The 15,350-nt window shown below is 39.3% G+C and overlaps 1 protein-coding gene across 2 annotated transcripts in view; it reads left to right on the forward strand.

The window, feature by feature from the left end:
• Nucleotides 1–412: 412 nt before the first annotated feature.
• bach2b (BACH transcriptional regulator 2b) overlaps nt 413–15,350 on the forward strand; it is a 124,527-nt gene continuing 109,589 nt past the window's right edge. Inside the window, exon 1 of one of the 2 annotated variants that reach the window (XM_088089309.1) lies at nt 413–836. The gene's annotated coding sequence lies outside the window, so the exon portion shown is untranslated. The remainder of the gene's footprint in view (nt 837–15,350) is intronic. The other variant, XM_042504051.2, reaches the window with a different exon arrangement.

Here is a 15,350-nt window from a genome sequence, read left to right on the forward strand (position 1 = left end):
ACAACAGGAGTAACAACAAAAAACATTCATAGAAAAACTAATAACATCAAATAAATGCGTTTCTTGCATTTATGTTTTGGAAATGGAATACTTTAATGCCAGTGGTCTGCTTTTTTCGAAAAATCGAATTTGTTTTCGGCAGAAATGAAATGCCATCCCCATCTTACAGTTTTAAGGTGATTTGACTAAAAAAAGTAAACCCTGGAATGAATAGTCTCCACGTTTGCGTCTGCGGCTCGTGAAAAATGCCGTGTGTCATCTTTCACCGTCATATTCCCGCTGTGTGCACCGACAGGAGGAGGAGGGAGTGAGGGGAAGCGCGAGGCCGCCGAACCAGCGAGCACGAGGGGGAGGGATCTGAGCGAGCAGCCACTTAGTGCGATTCTTCAACTGCCGTTGCGCACGTTCCTCGGAGTACGCGCGCGCCTCCCGCAGGCACCAACGCAAAGCTCGCGCCGCGCTAACGATGTTGTGAATGAGGGGATAGAGTGACGTCAGCGGCCGAATGTCAACAATGTAGCGACTGAGAGTAGGCGTTCCAGTCGAGTGTAACAAACAGCGGAGACGGAGCGGCACGCTGCGCTGGATCACATACACACACGCGCGCGCGCAGTCGTATACACACGCACGCGCACACACGCAGCGGCAACAACAGATCGTAGAGTCGCGTACACACACACGGACGTTGTGTTTTTGTGAGAAATAAGCGAGAAGAAGTCACCTATCTGCAGCCCGGGAGGCTTTGAGGAAACGACAAAGCGAGTCATCATGTGAGAGAACTTAATGTGGGGAACGGACAAAAGGGCTGGAATACGAGCAAGAATAGAAAGTAAAAGGTGAGCTGCCATGCACGTTTCTCCCTCTCCGATTTCGCTGTATTGCTGAATTGTTCAATCTCAGCCTATTGTTGATTGCTCTCATAACCTCCCCGAGTTGCAAACTTGCATAAGTGTCGCAGCGGTGGGCTTCAGCCAGGAGAGTCCTCACTCTAACCTATGGAAGGAAAAAAAGTCACTTATAGAAAAAAACAAAACCGCATGCATGACTCTTGAAAGCTCGGCGGTGGTGCGAATATTGGAGGGTGTAATGTTTTGGGGTGTGAACGCGGGTTCGGGAGCGAAACAAACTCTGGACCACATCCTGTTATGCTTTGAGTCAATACGCCGTGTGCGCTCCCCCCTTTTGCTCTGTTTTTTCTTTTTTTTTTTTTTTTGCAAAAGTAGTGATCCCAGTGGAGGGTTAGGCATGCCACTGCTTCTACGAGGAAAAATAAAAAGAAGACTGCCGCTTGCAGTGTCATTAAACACCCCCGTCCGTCATCACCTTCATCAAATTAATTTGCAGCAATTATTGTTATTTTAAATTATTGTAATATATATATATATATTATTACTCATAAATCGCATTGCATTTCAGCATTTGTTTCAGCTTTTCACAGTCTGAAAAAAAAATCAGTTATTACACCTGCTCATTAAAAGAAATCATCAAAATATTTGCTGTGTAAGGACGAGCCTTATTTGCTCCGACAGCCAATGGAATCATTTCAGATCGCTCGACGGTGTCGTTTAAGAACCCTACATTTTCACTATCATTAACCCTTTGTGTTAATTTAAAAAAAATCGTGCGGAAGCCCAAACTCTGCCATTTTCCCGAAAATTCTAGAGCGCATTAAGTTTTTGTTTCGGCTTTTTGTTTTGTATGAAGTGATATCAAAACAGCTGCGCCTTTACGCGCGGTCCTGCATTGTCATGTGGATGAGGTGCTGCAGTAGTGGCTTAGTCAGTCGCTGTCAGTCTTATTATGTAGCAGTCAGCGGTGGAGTAGTTGATTATACTATGATGCAAGTCGGTGATGAGAAGATAGGAGGAATAAAATATGATATTTTATGGGGGAAAACCCCTTTTTGGGGTGTTAAGAAATCCCTTAAAACCAGTTTGACGGCACATGATTTTACGCACACAGGCCATAGACGTCTTAAAGACACCGATTCAGTATTCAGTGTGACTGTTTACATTATTTACAATAAGAATAAATCACCGGAGATTGTTTTCCACGTTTGCTTTGCTCGTGGAAAAAAAGGACTCATGTGTCCAAGCAGGCAGTGATGCGTCTTTGCGCGAAATAAGGCAGAGTTCATGTGTTTAATTCGGGTTGCTATTGTTTGATCGCCACGTGTTTGCAATGAGGTGCGTGGAATGATAAGGGAGTGGAGTGATGCTGCCATTAACGCGGTGATACAGCATTTTGAGGGAGCGGTGACATCCACGGCATCACAGCCTTTGTCTGTTTGTGCTGATGCAACGCGATGATGGCACTGAGGGGGGGCAGCATCACCGTCCCTCCTCAGCCATCCCTTCGCATCTTGTGTTTTTGCTGCTATTCTTTGGGAATTCTCACATTATTTTGATTACATTCCATAAATCTGCGCTTCAGGAGATTTTGAGCGCACGCTGAGAGGATGCGCGCGCGTCGTAGTAATATCTAAGCATTGACATTTGTGAAATGAAACCTGGCATCGCTCTGCTTTCACAACACGTGCATACAGCGGCAGCAGCACTCATGCGCAGTTTTACGCAGAGAGCCTTTTGTTCTGTACAGTAGCCCTGCTGCCTTTCTTTTCCCATGCATGGCAATCCCCCTGCTTATTGTAAAAGGAGGGGGGAGCAGGAGGAGGGGTGTCCAAAACTGTAAACCCCACAGTGACTCAGTCAGGCTTAAATGCCACTTCATCATATCTGCCAGGGCTTTTTTTCTCCTGCCTATATTATCACCAGCCGATCATATTTATCTCACTGCATCGGGATTCATTATTGTCTTTGTCTGTCCATAAAGACAGGAATAATATGACAAATGACCCCAGTAGTATATTTTCTTCATGACATCAGGACAATGGAAATAATTAATTAACATATTTTAACGTGAAAAGAGTCAATACAGACACATATCTCAAAAAACATTTTTCCTGTTGCAGTCTCTTTCAGATTGTTGCATTTGTGCTATTATTGTATAGTCTGCTGATGTGATGTGGAAAAAGACATTTTAATTTTTGAAGACATAGAATTTGATGGATTTTGTGATTTTGTGATTTATTTATTTTTTGTCTTGATGGGAATCTCAGATTTTGATCAAATCTTTAAATATTTTGCATGCATTGGAATTTTAAAGACTTTCTCAGCTGATACCTGCATCCAGAGAATACCTATCCATTGAAGTCCAGTTATTTTTAGTCTACCGTGTATTCTATTACTCATAATAGCATTTTTTCTAGGCAGGTGTACACAAAAAATCCAACCAATACTACCATAACACTAAGGCTAGTTAGTTACTTTAGTCAATTACAAAATATATATTTCAATTATTTTAAGGCTATTGATATACAGTATATCATGCTGCCTGTATGCAAAATGACGTACAAAAAGAAAAAAAATGGTGGACTGTATTCCACCATTTACAGGCAAAACTACTATTATTTATTTTTAATTAAAAATTCATCCCAGTGATTCGTTTGTTTGCACGTGGATTGTCAAACTGGTGTTGCCGTAGGCTACCCCAACCAGAAGCCGTTGCTTGACATCACTGACATCACATCACTTTTGCGCTGAAACGGTAACTGTGGAAAAAAATCTAATTTTGCCAAAAATCTTAAGCAATTGCATGAAGGAATGCAAGCATTTTTTGGTGAAAACAGGTTGATTAGTGACTGCAAATTAATATTAGCATTATGTATTAAAATGTTTAAATTAAAATGTTAAAATGCTAATTAATCTTAGCTGCCATAGCTAAGTTACCTTAAGTTAATTAGCCGCACCCAGAGACAGCAATGATGCTCGGGGACATATTTAACTTTCATTTATGTCTTATTATGTTATATTTCACAGGTAGCCTGTGTTATTGTTGTCCTACATGTATAAATACTGTGCATGGCATACTGTGAAGCTGTACTTGCTTATGATGAATAATCTAATAGGAAATTAGTTTAAAAAATAAGACATTTTTTTTGGGGGGGGGCCACATCAGATTTGGTCCCTTCTGTCATGACACCATTGCTACGGCCGTGGCTTAAACTCCAAATACCCCCTCAAAAAAACTACCAAAGAGATGACCTCAATGTCCAAAATGGGAGCCACAACCCTAATTGGGGTGTTCAGCGCTCTAAAAGGATTTTGTTTTGTTTAAGCATCCACAATTCATAACGATAAAAACTATGCACTAAACATTTTGTAACACTTTCAAGCTTCCCTTTTCTCTATTTTGTCCAGCTCCAACATTCTGTCCCAACTACAAGTGCATCAAAAGACCGCAGTGAAGTCCTTTTAAAAACAGATATGTCATTATCTTGTTATTATATAACAAGGACAACATCTCTCAAGTTGAGCTGGGCTTGGGAACATCTCAGTCTGAGCGAGGCTGTTTTGGGGATCTCGACATAATGAGTCCCTCAGGGTTCCAAGCCACAGCTGAAATCCCACACGGCAACAGGATCCCTCCGTGTGACCCTGCCAGCCCCCGCGCCCCCTCCCTCTTCAATGCTTTTCCATCCTGGTCTAGCTCCTCCAGCTTTCCGCTGAGCCCGTAGTAATCGCGCTTTATGTCGCTGAAGTTCCTATCAAGCTAATTAAAACGCTGATGACAAAAGAAGCCGCTCACGTTCAAAAGTAACCGAGCGCTTATGGGTTAATGATTCATGAAATTGCAGTTGGAGTAGGATGTGATACAGTGATCTCTCTTTATGCGATCCCACGTGGATTTCTGCAGATCTCAGCTGCCCCCCCCCCCATTATTTTTTATGAACAGTAAAAGAAAAGCAGCTTCTCCTTAAAAGCAGCGAACAAAAAAGCTGCAAATCCCCGTCCCTCGCATGGATTTTTTTTTTTTTCCTCTCCGCATCATTAAAGGATCGTTTGCATCACTGAGGATATTTGAGTAACCCCCACCAGCTCAGCTCAACATCCCAAGTCAGTGCCTTGGCTGGAAAAAAAAGAGAAAAAAAAACATGTTCCCATAGCTCTCCCACGTCAGCACAAAGGCATGTTTGACTGGGCTGCTGCCAGTGTGAGGCGTCCATAGAGCAGCAGAGAAATCTAAGATCCTGCACTTTACACCAAGGGCTATTGTTTCTCATTCTCTCTCTTTCTTTCTCTCTCTCTCTCTCTTGTGATCCCTTCTTCTCTCCGTCATATCATGGCTGCTCATTCCTCCTCTCCCGCCGTTCTCGGCAGCGACGTGCACTGGCACTGTCGCTCACCATGTGAAATCAGCTTGCATTATCCCGGCAGCTGCCATCAGTCTGCGGTTGCAGAGTCAGTGCCTGTCTGTGTGTTTGCTGAAAACACTTTGCCAAGAAGCTATCAAACTCTAAAACACCACAGGCAGATTCCTGATTGTTCTGTTTTTTATTTTTTTTTAAAATTCCTTGTCTCTCGTGTTGCCTGTTAGAAATTATCAAGACACGTAAATCATCCCGATGATTGCGTCAAACATATTTGATGATCTCACAGACTGGTCTGGCAGCCTGGAGCTGAGAGCTTTGCCTTCTAAACTCTCGAGTTAATCCTCTTTAGAAACCCATCCTGTGGTCATCCTCAAGTTTACAATTGTGCAAAAACACATTGAGCTAATGAAATGATGCACATCTGGTCCTAATAGCTGTGGAGAATAAAACAGAAGGGTGGGAGAGTGGAGAGCACGAGCTTTAGTAGTTGTAGAGGCAGTTTGGAAGAATGGGCTGTGTGTAAAGTGGCGCTCAGTGAATGGAGAGAAAACATTTAGTGCAGTGTAATGACCTGTTTGTATTGGATTAGTGCAGCACTACTACTACTACTGGCGAGGCACTGGAGAGCGTCGCTGAAGTCTGTGTTTAAGGTCGCACACAATGAGCTTTTCAGTTTCAGTTCTGAGTTTCATATCAGAAATTACATTTTGCTTCTGTGTTTATTACAGTAAAAGTCAGAGTTTGTTCTTGGCGTTAGGGCTGAAGATATGAAGAAAATCAAATAAATGAGACTTACGACACATAATCATCAGTAATGTGGATATAATGACTGAGTGAAGGCGAATAAATGAACAGTCTTGTGAGTTCAGGAAATGATTGCAGTGCACTTTAGAATTTGGTTTTTTTTGACATGATGGTGGGACCCTGGATGAAAATAAAGCACAGTTTCGGATGGGTTACAAATGTAAGTCTGAGCTCAGAATTTTCAAATTCTACAAACTTATTTTTTTTAAAGTTAAATTCACCAGTCATCAAATCGAATTCAGATTTTGTTTCATTCCATTTTTCTAAAATTCCTCTTTTTTAAATTTTTTTTCTGTAATTCTTTGAATCTCATAAAAACCAAACTGAGAAGTTTCATTCTTCTGTATTCGTTTTAAGAAACTTAACTGTGTTCATATGGCCCTGACTTCTGATAATAAATGCAAATTAAACATAAACATTTGTATTCCTTGGCTTAACTTAAAAAAAAAAAGACTTTGATCAAAAATTTGATGTTTTCTTTTTTTTTCAGAAATTTTAAGAATTGACTAAATCAAAGATGTATTTTCTTTTTTTTCTTTAGATGTCTGACAGTCAGAACATTCTGACTGATAGGAATTGAGAATTTTTACTGCAGTTGATTAAATAGAAAATTCTTAAATTCTTCTAATTTTGGAATTCAGTAAGATAAATTTAGAATTCTGTAAAAAGGGTTGTTTTTTTAATCACTGTCTGAAATTACTCCCCTGTTCACTAACTGCTCACTACATAATAGACACTCACTACTTTAATTTTTGACACAAATTGTCATCATTTTGGGTCATCAGTGACAGCTGCCGTGCCACTTAATTCTTTTAATATCTGTGCAACGCTGAGCATTGCTTTGTGAGATTGTTGTTGCATTGTGATCCTCAGACACCGGATGTCAGTCTCAATTTCTCCTTTTGTACATTTTCTACTCCCATACTTACGTTTTCAGAATTAATTCGAGAAAAGAATCATTTGTATTCATGTGGCCCTAAATACCTGTCAATATTCCTTTTATCATTTGGACATTTCAGTAGTGAAATTGTCACTGGGACAACTATCGTGATTAAAAATAGCTGTGAAACTTGTGTTATGGCTGTTTCGCTCCTGTACACTCGGTGCTGCATGAAACACACGCCTCCATACTGAAGCGAGTGCTTTGATGCTGAAGAGTCTGCATGTTGTTTTATACTCCACTGACTTGTGTGTGGTCTTTCTTTTACTATTCCAAGTGTCACACAATGAATGACATGTGCTACAGCCCACCCCCCTGAGCCCACGGGGAAAATGGCGTCCAGAGAGTAGCATCAAGTGCTTTCAGTGAGTCTTGATATTCACCTTGGTAACAGTAACAGAGCCATTACTGTGGCATGGAGCTCAGCCGGCTCCTCCATATATTCATGTTGGATTTTCTTCGGGTTGCTCAGGTTATTCATAGTAAACACTGTTGTCTGTGTGGTCCCCGGTGCCCACCCCACCCGCCCTCGCCGCCACCATAGAAATTATATGCATACCATATCAAATTAGAGCAGTTTGCTATGAAAATGAGGCGGTGTAAACAGAGTGTGTCTCCAGGGTTAAGCCTCCTCTGGTGTTTGCAGCTCCTCTCAGAGTCCCCCTGGGAAGCACACAGTAGTAGCTCCAATTTAAAGTCCTCCTTTTGTCTGTCAGCACTTTTCTCTGTGCAGCTGCTGACTCACACATAAAGTGGAAGCTCTCACTGACCAGAGAACAGATGCAGCTACACCGCTGCTTCACTCCGTCCACCTTAAACCCTAATCACACATCCAGTGTCACTCTGAGCCTTTTCATTTATTGCAGTGCATTTCAGTATAGTTGTGATGCATCATTCTTATGTGTGAAATGGTTAAATTATTACTCTGCAGACAATATTTCTAGTTGAAGGTCCATTTAGAAGCTGCTCTGGATCTTTTAACCCTTAGGGACTGTTAAGGTGCATTTTACCTGCTTTTCACTCTTCATTTTTTGATAGTTTTGGCTGTGTTCATGCATATGGCATACATTTTGGAAAGTTTGTGTGTTTTTGTTTAATTTTGGAATTTCCGGCTCAGCTCCTACAATAAGTCTACTGCAATTTTTTGAACCCACAGCCATCAAAGCATAAAAATATGTATTGTATTACTTCTGGGTGTCATTTTGGCCTTTTCCCCTTTCATTTGTAATTGTTACTATTTTCCATCCAATTACATCATTTTTACCATATGGAGAAAAAACATGCTTTTTCCACTAGGTGCAAAGTCACAAGCGATGTTGCTGCTAGTCATTGACATATCCCACGCTGTGATAATAATTTTAAAAAAAATCTACTAGTGATATCATGACAGACACCTGGCACTTGAAGGGTTAAAATTATGAAAATGAATACATATTTTATATTTATGATTAAGACTTGCGTTGGTTAAAAATTGAACTCAATAAAATTATAGAAAAGTATTAATGTATAATATTTTTTAAAGCTTGATTTTGAAAAGTGCATTTTGTGGGCAGAGTGATACGAGTGTGTGTAATATTAAAGCATGCCCTAAGGGTTAATCATAAGCAGATGAAGATCATGTGATATGATTGAAAACTCCAGAACAACTACTGGAAACAACTGGAGGGGAGATGTTTCATCAGCTGTTTTTAAGGTCAAGAAAGAACTTTGAAACCTAACATTACCTACCCGACCATTACCAATACACGTATGAAAATATGATTTTGCTAATAATGCTTCTATTTCCCCTAAATAATTGTTTTTAATAAGTCAATCTAATAAATGTCAGTTTTAAAAGTTAAATAACATGACACAATTTGGCCACCATAATAGTTATCATAATAATTAACATAATATTTATCTTGTTAATTCAGAACAGAAATTGCAGTTTTTTTAATTAGACATAATTTAAGAGAATTCTGAGATAAAAATCCCCCTAATTCAGAAAAACAAGGATTTACAAGATAATTATTATTATTATTATTATTATTATTATTATTATTATTATTATTATTATTATTATTATTATTATTATTATTATTATCTCTTGTTATGTGTGTTAAATTGACAAAGTCTCCACCAAGGCAAAGGCTAATAATTGTCTACTTTTATTTTATGGTAAATGTTAAAAAAAAAACAACAACAAACAAACAAAAACACTAAACAACACACACAACTAATAGGGTAAATGTATTATGGGAAAATAATAAAAATAAATAAATTCATTAAAGGAAGCATTATAATGAAATTTTAATAGTATAAAATAACACTTTTTTTTATTTTACTTTTGTAAAGTCTAAAGAATGTATTAATCTGTATGTGTGGTACGAGTTTAGTGACATAAAAGTAAATATACTAAGATAAGATAAAATATGATAAGCCTTTTGTGAAATGTAGGTGTTGAGAAAGCACAAGAACAGAAATAAGTACAGAAATACAGAGAGAAAAAAAAACAAAATATATGAAATAAAGAAAAGATTTTAAAAATGGAAACGGAAGAAGCTTAAAAATTCAGATACTTTCCTTCGGTTACACCAGAACTTAAAAGTTGCAGTAATGCGAACAAGCTTACGTAAAGTGCTTGAAGTCTGCACATTCGTGCGTGCCCAAAAACAACAAATTTAAGTAAGAGAGCTGCTGCCGACCACTCCTGTGGTAAAGTCATAGATTATATATTTTTACCTTACATTAGAGTGCACAAAATCTAAGACTGAAAAAAAGTTCTGTTGATTTGTTAAACTAACAGAACATGTACCAACTTGTGCTCCTGCAACTTTTGTCAAATGACACCTGACATATGTCTTTAAATACATCCGCTTTTGAGAGAATACAGGTTTTAGTAGTTGGCCAGGAATATTTCTGTTTCTAAATATATAAAGACGTGTGTGTACATGATGTCAGAGTGAAAAGCGTTAGTCCTGCACAGGCAGAAGAATGCTGCTGTGTTCCTTTCCTCTGAAGTTTGAGGTCATATCCTTATGTGACACCCTTTGTTCTGTTTGCTGACATTCAAGTGCGCACTGCAACAATAAAAAGCTTGCCAGTGCAGCTGCAATCATCACTGTTTTCTCTGTTATTATTTGACAGATGCCACAGTTACATATTGTGTTGGTGAGGAAAAAGATTCTTAGCTATAAAACAATTGAGTATTTATGGTTTGTGATTATGCAAGACAGACTCTTGTATGCAGCAGGTAGGATTGGGTGTCATATTGACTGTGATAAATCTCGGTATCAGAGTTTATTTAAGGCCATTTGTGACCGCAGCTTAATGGCATTCTGTCACTTAATATGTGTATGCTGGAGTAATACTCTTTCTTATCATTCTTTTCTTCCAAGAGCAAATACTCAGAGTCCAGGTATCGCTTTGTAGAACTCAACCAATACATTGTTGTTGTTTTTTCTAATTTCGTTCAGCACGGCCAAAACTCGTTGTGAGTTTGTTTTTTTTTTTCTCAGCAGCAGTTTGAGAAGTTTGACATGTGGGGTGGATAATTGATCTCTTGATCCAGTCAGATCAATGGATAAAAGGAGCAGCTGCAGAGGCGAGTGAAAGCAAACTTTTAGACCTAGTGCAACAAACGTTAGTTTCACTTTCAACAACATCTTCTCATTGAACTAGTTGTATGATATCCTACAAAATGCCTGCACAGTTTGTATGATGTCACTCAAATTAGCTCCCAATAAATCATGTGACATTCTTAATGTACAGTTACGTAAGTAATGTACGGAGATTACGTTTAGGCAATAAAAGTTAGTTAGTTAGTTCCATTCTGAGATTGTGTTTCATTAAATAACTGAAAGGTATATATACTCCAATAGCAACTTAATGAACAGTCCAGCTCCAAAACTATAAACCAATCTGTGCATTTGTTTTAACTGTGGCGGGCTGCCATAAATAAGTGAATGTGTGGGAAACCGTGCTGTTCCTTTTTTAAATAATTATCACTTGAAATTGTTAACCTTAACCTATTGAAACCTGAATCAGCATTGTTTTTCTTGTGCTGCATTCAGATGCCTTCACAAGTATTTAAACCTTGGTAATCTGAAATCATTTTACTTTCTTTTGGAAAAATCAGGGAAAAAAAGGCGACCTAGCAAGAACTGTTTGGCAAGTGCAGGAAATAAGAAGATTTGGAAAATTATTGAAAAAAAAAGCTTGAGAAAATGTTAAATTAACTATTTCTATCGTGATCAAAATTATATATTTAAAATTGATAGCGTTTTCTCAGGTAATTTCATTATTTTTATTTTTATTTTTTTTACAAATTTTTGGGTAATTTTCTCTAAAGTTGGTCATTGCATTTTTTTCCTGTTTTTGAATAAATCAAGCTAAGGTTTCAAATGGTTAATTGCTATGTTGTTTTACTATTTAAAATGGGAAAAGTGCTATTTCAGTCATCTTTAATGATGTTTATTCTAAAGAAGTACATTGGCCTCAAAGTCCTGTATCAGGCGGGCACATTTTTTTTGCACATCCTACCTTCGGCACCGTTCTCAGATTCCTCACTTCCCTGCCAAAAGCCATTCTCTGTGTTTTCCAATGAGCCTTACTGAGTTACAAATGCAGCTAGTTCCCATCTTGCTCGAGGGCTGGACGTTTCCTGCCAAGGTCGTTTTGCCCCCCCCCCCCACCTCTCTCTCTCTCCGTCCTCTGGGTCGATGGGAAAAAGAAGTGGCGCTCAGTCAAGCATAGTGGAAGGTATTTCAAACAATCAGCGGATTCCTGGTACAGGGAGTGAGATCATTGTTTTAGTAAAGGAGGGGAGGGAGCTGGGATGACCCTAGTGCCAGGACGCTGCTGTCCGTCCATCGCTGGGGCTGCTCAGTGATCGCTGTGAACTTGGAGGTGACACCGGCTGGGGCAGAGGTCAGGATTCCTCCCTAGATGGATTTATTTGTACTGCTTTGCACATCAGAGACACCCTGCAAAAACAAAACACTCCCATTGTGTCTGTGAGGCATGTTAACATGGAGCTCTGACATCTGCGCCTGATGAACGCTGTATAAATAGAAAATAATAGGCATGCTCCTCTGAGATCGGAGTAAACAAAGTGTCAGCAAAGAACTATTGATCACTCAATACTCACAACAATACGATCTATTGTTTGTTTTGTGAGCTCACAGAAGAAATGACATGAGAAGCGCTCTTGGTTCATGTACATCATTATCGCTGCATAATCTTGAAAACATGAGATCATGAACTCGACTGCAAAACATCCATCTTTAAAGCGACAGTTCACTCAAAGTACAGCAAATCCCATTTCTTCATTTACCCTAATGGTATCTCTGCATGCAGATAGTGTGGTTTTATTCTACCTTAACCCCAAAACAATGTAGGTAAAGTTGGATGATTGCTTGCTTTTGTATCAGAATGGCAATTTTAAGTGCAGTTTACAAATCACAAGAGACACACTGTTGCCAATAAATATACTCAGCTGTCACTAATTAATTCTGTAAGTTGGACAAACTACAGAATAACATTCTTAACGCTTACCAGTATCACAGACTTGGCACAAAATGTTTTTGTTTCTTCTAAAAAAGAACAATAACATCACCCTGTTTCACTTTGATGTTGCAAAGAATAGAATGGACTCTATGGATTTCCTCTTCAGAAGACCAACAACATTTTGCAGGCTTTACATACACATACCTATGAAAAGTAATGCACTATTTTCAGTATATAACACAAACAATAAGATGATAGACTGTGATCGCATGACCTATGCACTGCAAGTATGAAGGGAGAAAAAGAGGAAGTCAGAGCAACAAAGACTGTGTACGGAGGAAGGTCGGGATGGTGGACAGGTCAAACAAACACAGGACTTTGACACATGAGGCAAAGGTTTGTGTCCTATGTGAAACCAAAAGTCATTCTTGAGCCAGGGTTTCCCACACATTCATTTATTTGTGGTGGACTGCTAGAAATAAGTTTGCATTCACTCACTATGCATTCAGCTTCTCCTCTAATTTATTGATCTGATCAGCTCTGACCAGATCACCTGATCAGTTATCCACATTGCGACTTAAACTACTGCTCATGGTGAGTTTTGCCTTAACTGCGTCCACAAACCTGCAAAAAAATTTGGAGAGGAGGCACAGAATGCTAAAAATTATTTTATATTTTATATATATTTTATATACTGGATATTGAACACATACATTACATAGACCTACATAAAAGAATCATTTGCATGTGTTCGGAATAGTGTGAAACAAAGTGAACTTTGAGTCATTTTAAGGAACGTGCTCACCATGTTTATTTGTCTAAACCTAACTTAAGTAACTTGACTTGCTTAAACCTTGCTTAAACATAACCTATGTAATTTAAATCAAGTAGGAAATTTTCCATTGCGCCATAGTATGTAAGGTCACTCATGGGCCGCCAATTCGTTAGATATCATACAAACCATTGTATGTGCATGAGGATGTTGTATGAGGACTTACTACTTTATATGTGCATAAAAGAAAACAAAGGAATACAGGTCGAGTGGTATTGGTTGTGTTAATCCATAAGATTTCATGCATGTGTGCGTAACTTTTCATAAGACATCATACAAACTGTTGGATATTTTTCTGTCATAGGATTCCAAGGCATGACCCGCCTTACTCTCCCTCTGATTGGTTAGTATTTGTGGCCTTCGTGGCTTGTGGTGGGTAGGTTTAGGCAAGACAAGTGGGATTAGTGAGGGTTAGCGTAAAAGTGAGATTTGGCCAATCAGAGGCAGAGTAGGGCAAAGAGAAAAAAGAGAAATCAACAGCAACATTTTTCCAGAGAGAATATATTAATACTTGTAAACTTCTTTCATAGAAAGTAATTCCAACCAACACCATCTACACGGCTTGATACCACAAAATGAGAATACTTGTTTTTTGGGGGGTTTAAAGGGGGGGTGGACCACCCACTTAACGACTGCTTGCATTTTGAGGGGGTTTACAGCAAACCCAATCATATCTTCATTGCTGTTGTTGACGCAGTGGAGTGTAAAACAACAAAGCGTGTTGAGTGTGCGGTTTGGTAAAGAAGTGCAGCTGTACAGGAGTTTGTGTGAGGGAGGAGACGTGGGTTGAAGGGGGGACATCCTGTGAGACCAGCACAGGTGGCTGGGAGGGGGGTTGCTGTAGTGGGTTGGAGGGGGGTTGTGGGCGTGGAAGTGCAGTAATGTGCCCACTTCCTGCACCGAGCCCCTGTGCTGTACTGTAAAACAGTAAGCCTACAACGAGATCAGCAGGATTTGCTGGCGGTGGCTTCCTGCCATTTCACAGCAGGCATCCATAGGTGGAGATCCTGTCTGTGCACTCTAGTGTCCCACTGTGCCTCGTACTTTTCCTTATGATCCTTTTTTTTTCTTCTAATCATGGCACAGGAAAACCAACAACCAAGGAAAGGAACATTTATTCTAAAGCAAGAAAAAGCTGTCAAATGAAAGCGTAAAAAAGCCTGTGCGCATGACGTTTACCCCAATGGCTTTTCCATTTGTTGCACACAGATGTGGAATGGAAAACATGAAAGTAGATGTGTTGGGTTAAATCCATGTATACAGCCCTTCCTGTGGGGGAGTAATCTGTGCGTGGATACTTGTCAGCCAGGTTTATGCTGATTTCATCGTGTAATTTCAACTGAATGAGCTTATAAAAACATAATGATCGGAGGTCCTCTCAGGGCATGTTTGGAGCACTGCAGTCATACTTTGGAGTTCATTGCTGTTGATGGGAGCCATGCCATTCTAGCTTGGGTGGCACTAAAGAAAACCCTACAGTTCTCTAAGTCAACCTCATTTGGGGTTTTTAGATGTGTTAATAGACTAATTATTGGTTCATTGACATTTCTGCTTAAAAGCAGAGTTTTATTGAACAATTCTGTAAAATCTCAGGTTCTGTTCAGCAATTATGCTTTGGAACACTCCCACCAATGATGACTGCTTGTAGGGAGTATGATGTGGATCCAGATCTATCTGGAAAAAAGTTCTAATCTTTTGCCGTGAGAAACTTATCCATAGTCCGTGTTTTACATAGAGTAGATGGCGATTGTTAAGCTCCAAGTTTGGAGAAGCAGGCAGGATGTAGACACAGAAGCAAAGCATCAAAGTCAGTGGTTTAATTTATTTTAGCCACCTTAAAATATCCATATCAGTTTTTGTGTATGCTACATTGAGGGTATTTTGTCCACTTTACCTTTCCATCAGACAGCTAGTTCTGATGGGCCTCAGTTAACAGCTTCAGTTCTCCATCTATGCTCTTGTCAAAGTCACCAGACGCCACTGACAAAAACAATGATTTAACCTTGATGAACACGGGAGTTGCTGGTGGTTGAGTTGATGCGTTAAGTATAATAAGGACTTAAAGGCTGGATTTA

This window comes from Plectropomus leopardus, chromosome 16 (genome assembly GCF_026936395.1).
Source record: "Plectropomus leopardus strain MGB_pleo_1.0 chromosome 16, ASM2693639v1, whole genome shotgun sequence".
NCBI lineage: Eukaryota > Metazoa > Chordata > Actinopteri > Perciformes > Serranidae > Plectropomus > Plectropomus leopardus.